This window comes from Trichechus manatus, unplaced genomic scaffold, assembly GCF_000243295.1.
Source record: "Trichechus manatus latirostris isolate Lorelei unplaced genomic scaffold, TriManLat1.0 scaffold00099, whole genome shotgun sequence".
Lineage (NCBI taxonomy): Eukaryota > Metazoa > Chordata > Mammalia > Sirenia > Trichechidae > Trichechus > Trichechus manatus.
Window position 1 is genome coordinate 6,367,047 of NW_004444035.1, and position 12,190 is coordinate 6,379,236.

Consider the following 12,190-nt stretch of genomic DNA (forward strand, 5'->3'; position numbering starts at 1 on the left):
CACAGCTGTTAACCAAAAGGTCAGTAGTTCAAATCCACCAGCCACTCCTTGGAAACCCTATGGCGCAGTTCTACTCTGTCCTATAGGGTTGCTCTGAGTCAGAATCGACTAGATGGCAACGGGTTTGGTTTTTGTGCTTTTTCGTTTTTTTTGGTGGAGTGCTACAGTTATTTCCATTTCCTGTTTCCCTTGAATTCTTACTCATATCCTGCTGGATCCACTTCAAAGTAAAATACCTGAATCCCAGCAACCTTTCAGGTGTTCATCATTAGAGAGAGCTATTGAAAAAATACTAAGCCATAGGAGCACCGTGGTTAAGTGTTTGGCTGCCAATCAAAGGGTCAGCAGTTTAAATCCAACAGGCGCTCCTTGGAAACCCTATGGGGCAGTTCTGTTCTGCCCTATAGGGTCTCTATAAGTCGGAATTGACTTGACGGCAATGGGTTTGGTTTGTTTGTATTTGTTTAATGTGGATTATTCTGTAAAGTGAAAAGCACCCTTCTTTCAAATGATCTTTTGTGCAATTGTAAATTTTTATATCCTAGAAATGCTAAAAGACAGGTAAACTGCTCCAACTGAACAGAAATATTTAGTTCCTGTGTATAATATTTTCACTGAAAATCCACATGACTCATAACATTGTTCATATCTGTCTCTATTTAAAATGCTTGTCTGTTCTATTCCAAAATGGCCTTTGTGCTAAACTTTCTCCTGTTACGTTCTGTTACTCTGTCCCATTAGCCACATCACCTACGCCCAGAAACACTTTTCATTCCAAAATAACATGCTATATATTAATATATTTATCACAAAGAGTGACTGTTATGGATTGAATTGTGTTCCCTAAAAAGTTATGTTGAAATCCTAACCCCTGAACCTGTAAATATGACTCTGTTTGGAAACAGGGGTTTTATTTTGTTATGCTAATGAGGTCATAACAGAGTAGGGTGGGTTCTAAACCTAATCACTTCCAAGTGGTGTCTTATGAAAAGAGCAGAATAGACACAGACATACACAAAGAGGGAAAACAGATGCTGTGTGAGGACCGTCTATAAGCAAAGAAACACCAAGGATTGTCAGCAATCAGCAGATTCAGTAAGAGGCTCACAGAGGAGATGACTGAGCCCCAGATTTGGACTTTTAGCCTCCCGAATTGTGAGAAATTAGTTTCTGTTCTTTAAGGCCACCCACTTTGCTGTCTTTTGTTACAGCAGCACTTGATGCTAAGATAGTAGTTAAATGAATAAATTATTATTAATGTATTGCGACTTCTATAAAAAAAAAAAGAAACCAAACCCATTGCCATCAATTACATTCCTACTTATAGCAACCCTACAGGACAGAGTAGAACTGCCCCATAGGGTTTCCAAGGCTGTAATCTTACAGGATCAGAATGCCACAGCTTTCTCCCTTGGAGTGGCTGGTGGGTTTGAACCGCCGACCTTTCAGTTAGCAGCCTGGCACTTAACCACTGCACCACCAGGACTCCAATAAGGCCACCTGGCCGAGAACGACACAGAAAGCAGCAATTGTCAGTGAAGACTCCACTAGAAGAGATGCCCCGTAGCTTGAATACTTCCGCTGCAGCGCCCCAAACCAAATCACACCCGGATAGCCAGCCTAAGAGTCAATTCATCTCCCCTGTGACTAAATCCAACTCTCTTTTAGAAGGTTCTGGATAATGCCTATTTGTGGAAATGAGCACCAACAATGGCAACAAACCAAACCCTCACTAAAAGAATCAAGGAAGCTTCACAATGGTATCTGTTTCTGCCATTCACAGAGGCTGAAACTTTTAAATCCCTCTTTCTGTTTTATTTCATACATCCATAGTTCAGGAACAGCTGCAAAAGATGCTCCCAAGATGAAGCTTTGTACGGCAAGCTGTAGCCTAGACCTAACTTTTATGGCTGAGTTATAAAGCTTTGACAATTGCAGCTCTAGGTACTAAGACAGTAATTAAATGAATAAATTATTATTAATGTACTGAAGCACCTAGAAAGAAAGAAAGAATGAAACCAAACCCACTGCTGTTGAGTCGATTTCTACTCATAGTGACCCTACACAATAGAGTAGAACTGCCCCATAGGGTTTCCAAGGCTGTAAATCTTTACAGAAGCAGACTGCCACATCTTTCTCCCACGGAGCAGCTGGTGGGTTTGAACCACTCACATCTGGTTAGCAGTTAAGCGCTTAACCACTGCATCACTAGGGCTCCTTTTGCGGAATCTAGTAGGTACTTGATAAATACTTATATAATAATTTAAATAAGAATCTTCTAAGTCTTTGAAGTAGGCATTTCAATGACAGTGATCATATTAGGAAAAGAGAGGTTTCTGATGTGATCAAATCACAACACAACACAACGGGTGTGACTACTTAATTCCCATTTATAAATTAAAGGAAAAAGCTTGTGTTCTCCAGTTATACCCACCGTGGTACTCAAGTTCTCTTTTTATCTGAAAATAATCAAAAACACAAAGAATAATTAAAAAAAAAAAAAAAGCAAGTGTCCAGAATTGAAATTCATGTCAGTGGGTCTCCTCATATCTGACTGTTTTTTAGCAGGGTCTGCGCTGTTCCTGAGCAAGGAAGGTCCTGCCTCAGTTTTCTCTGCCTGTCCGTTTGATTTTAAAGAGGGCCTAAGTTTTACCGCTAAAAATGTTGAGGGATTCGGTTCTTTTATAGTTAGGAGAACAATTCCACTTGCGTGTAAGTTTCTTGCCAATATTGTGCTTTCCTGTTTCAGTCAGGTTCTTTCACTTTACAGTGTATTATGAAATAATAAAAATTGGCAGGATAACGCAGTTTAAGTTGAAAATAACTGATAATAAAGAGGTTAATGACAGAATGACTTGGGAGATCACTTGTAATATCATTTATCAAATAACCACCATCTATGTCCCTGGGTGGCACAAATGGTTTGTGCTTGACTACTAACCTAAAGTTGGCACTTCGAAGCCACCAGTGGCACCACAGAAGAAAGGCCTGGTGATCTGCTTCCATAAGATTACAGTCAAGCATACCCTGTGAAGCTCAGCTGTACTCTATAACACATGGGTTTGCTGTGAGTTGGAATCAACTCGATGGCAACTTTTTTTTTTTTAATGTATTTGTCAGTACTTTTTTTATTTTATTGTGCTTTAGATGAAGGTTTACAGAGCAATTAATTTCTCATTAAACAATTAATACACATATTGCTTTGTGACACTGGTTGCCAATGCTGCAACTTGCCAACACTCTCCCCTTGTCGACCTTGGGTTCCCCATTTCCATTTGTCCAGCTTTCCCGTCCCCTCCTGCCTTCTCGTCCTTGCCCCTGGGCTGGTGCACCCATCCAGTCTGGTATATGTGGCTGAACTATGTGCATTATTGTTTGTTTTATGGGTCTGTCTAATCTTTGGCTGAAGGGTGAACCTCAGGAGTGATCTCAGTACTGAGTTTAAAGGGTGTCTGTGGCCACACTCTACTTTTTAAGTAGAAAGTGACAGAAACTTGCTTACTCAAGAAGTAGAAAGCATTGATTCACATAATTAGGAATCCCAAGAGAGTTTTTCTCCACGTATGGCAGGATCCAGGGATTCGAACTGTCATTTGGACTCAATCTCTCTCTCTGGGACATTCGTGTCAAGTAGGTTCTTGCTTTGTAGGATTATCTTCACATCTAACCATGAGTAAGAAAGAACGTCACCTTCTTTTCTTCTAAAGAGCTCTCTTAGTCTCTGCTTGGGTCTGAGCTTTCCCCTCGACTGGTCGCTGAGTCTAGAGAAGGGACAAGCTTATTGGCCAATGCGATCAGCGGTGGAAAAGGCAGATTGCCCCTTCAGAACCTCTGAGTGCAGGACACCGGGTTGTCCAATAATATTTAGCAATATTCTTGCTGATTGCTCACTGGGCAGCGATTTATTCAATTCTTTCATAACATGAAGGATTTATAACCAGGCTAGTATGAAAGCATCGGAATGACGTCTGAGTCATCTATCATATACAGACTGCTGGACATGACATCTAGACATTCTGATTTCAGAGGGCTTGTGTCGGGGCTGATATATGTGATTTCCAAAAACTCTCCTTAGGATTCAGAAGCACAGTCGTCGAGAAACTCTAATACATGAATATTTTGTCTTGCCATCACTTATTCCCAGTCATTAGGCCAGAAATCTGTATGTTTAAGAAATAACCATATCAATAATAACAATAATAGTACATTGAGAGACTCTGCTGTGCCAGCCAGTCTGCAAAGCACTTTATGTACCTCTTTACTTATCCACGCGAGAAATCTATCACTCTGCTATTTGTCCCAGAAGGATTTAGAGCAGTTAAGGAATCTGTGCAAAATCGTCCAGTTAGTATGTATGTATATGGTGGGGCTGCAGTTGGAGTCTTGGTATATCTGATTTTAAGTTCCATGACTCACCTAGTACATTGCATTGCACCTCAATACAACCTGACTTCCCCTCAAACCTTTTCAAAATACATTCTTGAGCTAAATGAAATCTTCACAACACTCCTATGAGATAATTACGAAAGGTATCATAACAAGTGAAGAAATTAAAGTGTCAACAGGCAAAATGGTATGTCCAAAGTCATAAAGCAAGTTTGTAGCACAGCTGGGACTAAGAGTCCTGGTCTCCTGACTTCTGGTCTACAGACACTTCTTGTTTCGTGACACTGATTCTCTCCTTTCTCTGATGAATAAGAACTGGAATCCTCTCATTTGAAATAAAGCATTTAGTTCCTTAACCTAACTTAGAGTCTAACTGAGATACACCCTTTTTCTTTTTAAACAGGATTTGTTTTTTCCTACTTTTTGTTATTATCCAAAGACAATAGGCCATCCCATATTTTTTTCTTGTTTCTCCAAGAGGATCTATTTGGATTACACTAAAAAGGTCGAGATTTAAGTGAGCAAACTGTGACAATGTTGCCTGGAGGAGGGAAACATCTCCGTTGTTGGATTTTTGAGGCTGTCCCTAAACACCTGTGGGCATAGCTGTTGTACAGGAATTATGGTGTCTTCTGTCTAATGCAGATGTAACAAAGGCCATACACACTATTGTGTTCTACCAACTTCAATAGGTCAGCCCGGTCACAGCATTTCCAGTTTCACAACCCAAGGAGCATACAGATTGTCTTTCAATTCCAAATACAATTCACGGTGTAAACACCCAGAGTTATTTTGGAAAATTATTTTCTCTTCAGAAAGAGTCAAAGAATCTACACTGAATTATCAGCCTTGCCCATAACTGGACAGATTGAATTTCAGTGTGCCAAATTTGGGACATTATTCTCCCAAGATTCACATCTCAAATTCCTTGCAGTCTCTGATTTTAAAAAAAACAAACTTTCAGAATAAAATGTAATAAATAATTCTACTACCACTGTTTTTATAGTACCTTACAGTTTAAAATACTTTTTTTTTTTCATATATTGTCCCATTTGAAACCTCGTTCCTAGGAGGTAGGTGTTACTATATTTATTTAATAAGTGGGCAAATGAAGATTCAAAGAGGTTAGATCACTTATTATAGTTTCAACAGCTTATAAGACGGGACCTCAGAACTTTTATAAGGTCTGGCTGAGGTCTATATTTTCAAAAATCAGAAAGAACTTATGCTATTTTATGATATGAGCTTTGTAAATTAGCTCTGTTCAATATCTTGATGGATGGCTTGATTTTTTTTTTTTTTAATGCCTCGAGGTTTTAAGTGAAGAGCACAATTTTAAATACCCTAGAAACAAATAAATACAATTTCCCTATACATTCTTATAGGTTCTCTCCTTCTAAGTAACTGTAGAATTTCAGCCTCACTTAGAAACGAAATAGTAAATAATTGCAAGCTTGCTCTCAAATTATAGCTAATGTTCCATATATGAACACTATCCCCTGCAGACAACAACAGGCTTTTTGAAATGCAGACATTTTTATTTAACTGGCAATTTTGAAAATTTAATGGTAGAAGAAGCATTATAGCTCATGATACTCTGAAGAGTATGTATACTAATAACCATGCTCTGTTCTTCTTGTCTCGTTTGACTGTTCTATTTTCTTTTTTTCCCACCCACATAAACCAAACCAAACCTGTTGCCGTGTAGTTGATTCCGACTCATAGCAACCCTATAAGACAGAGTAGAAATGCCCCATAGGGTTTCCAAGGAGCAGCTGGTGGATTTGAACTGCCAACATTTTGATTAACAACCATAGCTCTTAACCACTGTGCCACAGGGCTCCAGTCAAAATAGGAAGCAGGCCAGAATTGGCCCAGGGGCCATAGTTTGCTTACTTCTGATCTATAAGACCACAAAAAAAACTCTAAACCCACTGCCGTCGAGTTGATTCCAAGTCATAGAAATCCTATAGGACAGAGTACAACTGCCCTATAGGATTTCCAAGGCTGTAAATCCTTACGGAAGCCAACTGCCACATCTTTCTCCCACTGGCTGGTGGGTTTGAACCACCAACCTTTTTACCTTTCAGTTAGCAGCCGAGCACTTAACCACTGTGAAACCAGGGTTCCTTTGGTCTAGATGAGTCCCCCCAAAATAATAGAAAACGATGATTGGAAATAACAAAGGCCAAATAAATTCATATTAGAAACCATAGGGCAGGTCTTCTCAATCTACAGAAGCTCATCCTAGTTGTTAAGAACTCCTCTTCGAGAAGGATAAACATTAAATGGATGTCAGTAGAAAAAATTCATTAGGTGATTAATACCAGAGACAGAAATATTAATACCAATGCTTTCATCACAAAACGGAAACTTTAAATTTTTCTAAAGTTGCAAAAATAAAAACTTCACATTTGTACAATATTTTAAACAATGCATTATTTTGTTTAATCTTCAAAATAACCTTAAAAATATATGAAACTTGAAGGCAGGATACATGTTTTAGTCAAATTATTTCTGGAACCGCAAAGTGCCTGGCACACAGGGTGTATTCAGATGTTTTAACTAAGAGTGGGTGTCATTTTCTCTTTGTAACAGATGAAAAATTTGGTCCCAGAGAAGTTAAATGGTTTATTCAAGATCAGATAAACAGTGTCAGAGGCAGAATTAAATCTAAATTATCTGCCTTCTGGGCCAATATAATTTTACTTATACTCTCAAGTCACAGATATGAAGAAGAACATAGGCCTAAACATAGAATATAATTAACATTGCTTATATATACCGATTACTGAAATATCTTTATATAATGGACTTACTGTTTTGACCGCTCAAAACTCCCCTTTAACAAAGAAATGCCTTCCCCACCTTCACTCCAGGAATGCTATGTTAATGCAAGTGTCCTTACCTGCTGCCCCAAGCTGATTTTTTCATAGATGGGCATTCGGCCCAAACTAGGCCAAGGGACTCCCTTGGATATATAAAACCATCACTGAGAAAGAGACTGTAAAACATACACTGAGGACCTGTTAGCAGACATGTTCTGTCATGTGACCGGAGAACAAAGATATCCAGCTTGCAACAGAAGAGGAGAATGAAACAATTTGCAGAGAGAAGCTTGGATAAAAGTTGGAGAGAAAGTCTCGGGGAGTCAAGTCTTGGTTCTGCTCTTCCAGAAGCCCAATTATAACCTTGTCCTTGGGTTCCATGGGACAGTCTTCCATCCTTAAAATCCCTAAAATACATTATCATTTTTATTTTGGTTTAAGCTACTTTAGTTTGTGCTTCTGTTATTGGTCAGTTAAAGAGTAGGGTACAATGGTGGTTCAGTGGTAGAACTCTTGCCTTCCATGTGGGAGACCACCTGTCTGTCAGTGGCGAGTTGTGTTGCTATGACGCTGAACAGGTTTCAGCAAAGCTTCCGGACAAAGAAGAACGAGGAGAGAGGCCTGACCATCTACTTTCGAAAATCAGCCAATGAAAACCTTATGGTCAAAAGGGTCCAATCCACAACCAATCATGGGAATGGTGCAAGATCAGGTAGAGTTTTGTTCCCTTGTACGTGAGGTCACCATGAGTAGGGGGCTGACTCTGTGGCAGATAACAACAGGAGCAGCATCTAATACAGAGAGTCATTCAAAAGGCACATAGTCAATGTTGGTTGCGTTTATCTAAACTGAATCTGGAAAAAGTCTACACGAATAAGGTTAAGAGGAGAATTAAGGCATCTACCCAGAAAAAACAGATACCTAAAAATCATTCTCTTCTGAAATCTGTAAAGAGGTGAGCCAAAAATAAATTTTAGAAGCATTTTTAGTAAATTCCTTAATACATTTTGTTGGTTTTTAAACATCTAGCCTGAATCATCTTGCTGGCAAGACAAGGAAAGATTTATTCACTTCACATAGGTTTTGTTGTTGTTGTTGGGTACTGTTGACTCAATTCCAACTCATAGCAACCTCCAGCTGACAGAGTAGACCCACCACATAGGATTTTCTAGGCTGTAATCTTTATGGAAGCAAATTACCAGGTATTTCTCCCATGGAGCCACTGGGTGGGGTTCAAACTGCCAACCTTTCGGTTAACAGCCAAGCACTTAACCATTGCACCACCAGGCCCTAAAGAATTTAAATAGAGGGAATTTCTCCCCGTCGTAACCACATGAGCATAGAAGATTTGAAAGAAATCTGCAGCCACCTTCTTTGGAATAAATGAGATAAAGGATTGTACAGGCATCAGCAGAAATTTCTGATATAAAATACCTCTTCTTCTACATAAATGATATGATCTTCTAGGTCAGTGGTTCTCAAAGTATAGTCCCTGCATCAGCAGCATCATTATCACATGAGAACTTGTTAGAAGTTCCACTCCAGACCTACTGAATCAGAAGCTCTGTGGGGACCAGCAATCTGTGCTTCCGATGCAGGCAAACATTTGAGAACCACTGCTTCAAGACAAGAAAGCTTATTAATGCCATTTTGGGAGGGGTAAGAGAAGCCCTGGTGCCACAGTTGTTAAGCACTTCGCTGCTAACTGAAAGGTCCGTGGTTCAAACCCACCTCATGAGAGAAAGATGTGGCAGTCTGCTTCCATAAAGATTACAGCCTTGCAAACCCTATGGGGCAGTTCTACTCTTTCCTATAGGGTCACTCGGAGGCGGCATCAACTCGACGGCAATGGGTTTGGTTATTTTGGGTTAAGAGGTAAAGAATGCACAGTGAGAATGCTTACATACCCTTGTCTGGGCAATTAGACAAGGCTCATATAACCAAATGCTTGAGCATGCCTGTTTTTTCATAATATGCATGATAAATATATTATACTTGGGCATATTTGACTTTGTGAAAATAAACATTTGGGCATGATGCTAGTTAACATAACCTAACTCTAATATTTAAAAACTTTACACAATCTATTCTCGAGACAATATTATTCTTTCTCATTTCCTTAGGCAATTACAGTGAATGACTGGGTCACCCAGGTATTTTATTCGGTAATTGAATGTTTGAATACTGTAATAGAAAATCATTTTCTTTTTTAAAAATATTTTTAACTTACGTTTATGAAGTGAATCATGGTTTATGTGCTTCAGTATGATTACATTAATTCAGTACTTGGCACTGAATTAATATTTTGGAAGAATCAGGAAAATAATTATAATTGTAATGTTAAATATTAACATGCTAGCTTTTTATGTTTCTGAGTCAGTCAGTTTTGTTATAGGAAATTGTCTATATTTTTACATGTTATAGAATTATTGACCTTTCAACAAATTTTACTCAAATTAGAAAAAAAAAGTTACTGAACATTTCTTCAATTGAGTTCTGAAACCCGTAATAAAACTCCATTTTCCTATTAGATATTCTTGTTGTGACAATTGCATATTGCTTTTTTTATAATACAGTGTTCCTCAAAATTATATTTGTAAGGATACATTTAAATAGAACTAATTCATTGACTTTAGGATCGTTAGAGGATATTGTTATTTTTATTTAGCACTAACTAAACTTTGAAAACTATTTTCTGTCTCTGCCTTTTAGTCTCTGTTTTAAACAAATACTTGTTGTTAGGTGCCATCTAGTCACTTCCAACTCATAGCGACTCTATGTACAACAGAATGAAACACTGCCAGGTCCTGCGCCATCCTCACAATCATTGTTATGCTTAAGCCCATTGTTGCAGCCACTGTGTCAATCCATCTTGTTGAGGGTCTTCCTCTTTTTCGCTGACCCTCTACTTACCAAGCATGATGTCCTTCTCCAGGGACTGATCCCTCCTGATAATACGTTCAAAGTATGCTAGCCGTGGTCTCACCACCCTTGCTTCTAAGGAGCATTCTGGCTGTACTTCTTCCAAGACAGGTTTGTTCATTCTTTTTGGTACAGTGACTATATTCCTTCCATCTTCTTTTGATGCTTCCTGTGTCGTTCAGTATTTTTCCCATAGAATTCTTCGATATTGCAACTCAAGGCGTGGATTTTTTCTTCAGTTCTTTCAGCTTCAGAAATGCTGAGCATGTTCTTCCCTTTTGGTTTTCTATCTCCAGGTCTTTGCACATTTCATTTTAATACTTTACTTTGTCTTCTCGAGGCACACTTTGAAATCTTCTGTTCAGCTCTTTTACTTCACCATTTCTTCCATTTGCTTTAGCTACTTGATGTTCAAGAGCAACTTTCAGAGTCTCTTCAGTCATCCATTTTGATCTTTTCTTTCTTTCCTGTCTTTTTAATGACCTCTTACTTGTTTGATGTCCTTGATGTCATTCCACAACTCCTCTGGTCTTCAGTCATTAGTGTTCAACGCGTCAAATCTCTTCTTGAGATGGTCTCTAAATTCAGGTGGGATATACTCAAGGTTGTACTTTGGCTCTCATGGACTTGTTCTAATTTTCTTCAGCTTCAACTTGACCTTGCAGTCAGCTCCTGGCCTTATTCTGACTGATATTGAGCTTTTCCATAATCTCTTTCCACAGATGTAGTCCATTTGATTCCTGTGCATTCCATCTGGTGAGGTCCATATGTATAGATGTCATTTATGTTGTTGAGAAAAGGTATTTGCGATGAAGAAGTCATTGGTCTTGCAAAATTCTATCATACCATCTCCAGCATTGTTTCTATCACCAAGGCCATATTTTCCAACTACTGATCCTTCTTCGTTTCCAACTTTCACCAGTAAATTATCACCAGTAACATCACCAATCACCAGTAATTATCAATGCATCTTGATTGCATGTTTGATCAATTTCAGACTGCATAAGCTGGTAAAAATCTTCAATTTCTTCATTTTTGGCCTTAGTGGTTGATGCATAAATTTGAATAATAGTCATATTAACTGATCTTCTTTGTAGTCGTATGGATATTATCAGCGTTGCACTTCAGGATAGATCTTGAAATGTTCTTTTTGATGATGAATACAACACCATTCCTCTTCAAGTTGTCATTCCCAGCATAGTAGACCACATGATTGTCCAATTCAAAACGACCAATACCAGTCCATTTCAGCTCACTTATGCCTAGGATATTGATGTTTATGCATTCCATTTCATTTTTGAGAACTTCCAATTTTCCTAGATTCATAGTTCATACATCCCACGTTCCAATTATTAACAGATGTTTGCAGCTGTTTCTTCTCATTTTGAGTCGTGCCACATCAGTAAATGAAGGTCCTGAAAGGTTGACTCCATCCACCTCATTAGGGTTGACTCTACTTTGAGGAGGCAGCTCTTCCCTAGTCGTCTTTTGAGTGCCTTCCAACCTGAGGGGCTCATCTTCCGGCACTATATCAGACAACGTTCTGTTGCTATTCGTAAGGTTTTCACTGGCTAATTCTTTTCAGAAGTAGACCACCAGGTCCTTCTTCCTAGTCTGTCTTAGTCTTGAAGCTCAGCTGAAACCTGTCCACCATGGGTGACTCTGCTGGTATTTGAATACCGGTGGCAGAGCTTCCAGCATCACAGCAACACACAAGCCCCCAGAGTACAACAAATGATCAGATGTGTGGTGGAAACAAGTACTAGACTAGTACAAAGTGTTTGAAGAAATTTTGATTCTCCAGGTGAATTTATTTTGTAATATTAATTGCATACTTTTATGTATCTGCTCCTAGGTTGAAAATATATATGCTGCCTTTTAAGAATAGCAAGGAGTCATTTCATATTTATGTAAATCTCTTTTTAGTGTAATCAAGATTTTATAAAATTTATCAGATATATGGCATTTTGATTAGTTAGCCATTGAGAACAAACTTACTTTTGCAATGATAAACACAGTATGTTTTGTAAAGTTTACCACTTAGGTCATTTCCC

General features: G+C 38.6%; 1 protein-coding gene across 2 annotated transcripts in view; it reads left to right on the forward strand.

Annotated features, from left to right (window-relative positions):
* The window catches only part of MSR1 (macrophage scavenger receptor 1), an 87,489-nt gene that overhangs the window by 56,446 nt on the left and 18,853 nt on the right, over positions 1 to 12,190 (forward strand). The gene's annotated exons all lie outside the window — the stretch shown is intronic.